This window comes from Sesamum indicum, linkage group LG11 (assembly GCF_000512975.1).
Source record: "Sesamum indicum cultivar Zhongzhi No. 13 linkage group LG11, S_indicum_v1.0, whole genome shotgun sequence".
Taxonomy (NCBI): domain Eukaryota; kingdom Viridiplantae; phylum Streptophyta; class Magnoliopsida; order Lamiales; family Pedaliaceae; genus Sesamum; species Sesamum indicum.
In genome coordinates, this window is record NC_026155.1 from 7,304,057 (window position 1) to 7,304,389 (window position 333).

A 333-nucleotide genomic window follows, 5' to 3' on the forward strand; every position below is an offset into this window, starting at 1 on the left:
TAGGGGGGTCATAATTTTTATTTTAAATTTTTTATAAATTATAATTATATATATTATAAATATATTTTAATAGTTATAAATTATATATTTTATAAATAAAAAAATATATATTAATATATTTAGTTTGACGGTTGACTATAAAGGGTATTTTAGTCATTGTATCTAAAAAATAGGTTCAAGTTGATCAGGGGGTGGTGTGATTATTTATTCATAACATATGGATGATTTTTTATATTAAAAATTTCATAGGGGAATTTTTGATATTTTGATACATCACAGGGGTCAAAATGAATTTAACCCTATATATATATATATATATATATATATATATAT

The 333-nt window shown here is 18.3% G+C and overlaps 1 protein-coding gene across 1 annotated transcript in view; it reads right to left on the reverse strand.

The window, feature by feature from the left end:
• Positions 1-333, reverse strand: part of LOC105173809 (NADP-dependent alkenal double bond reductase P2-like) — a 5,797-nt gene that overhangs the window by 4,577 nt on the left and 887 nt on the right. The window lies entirely within an intron of this gene.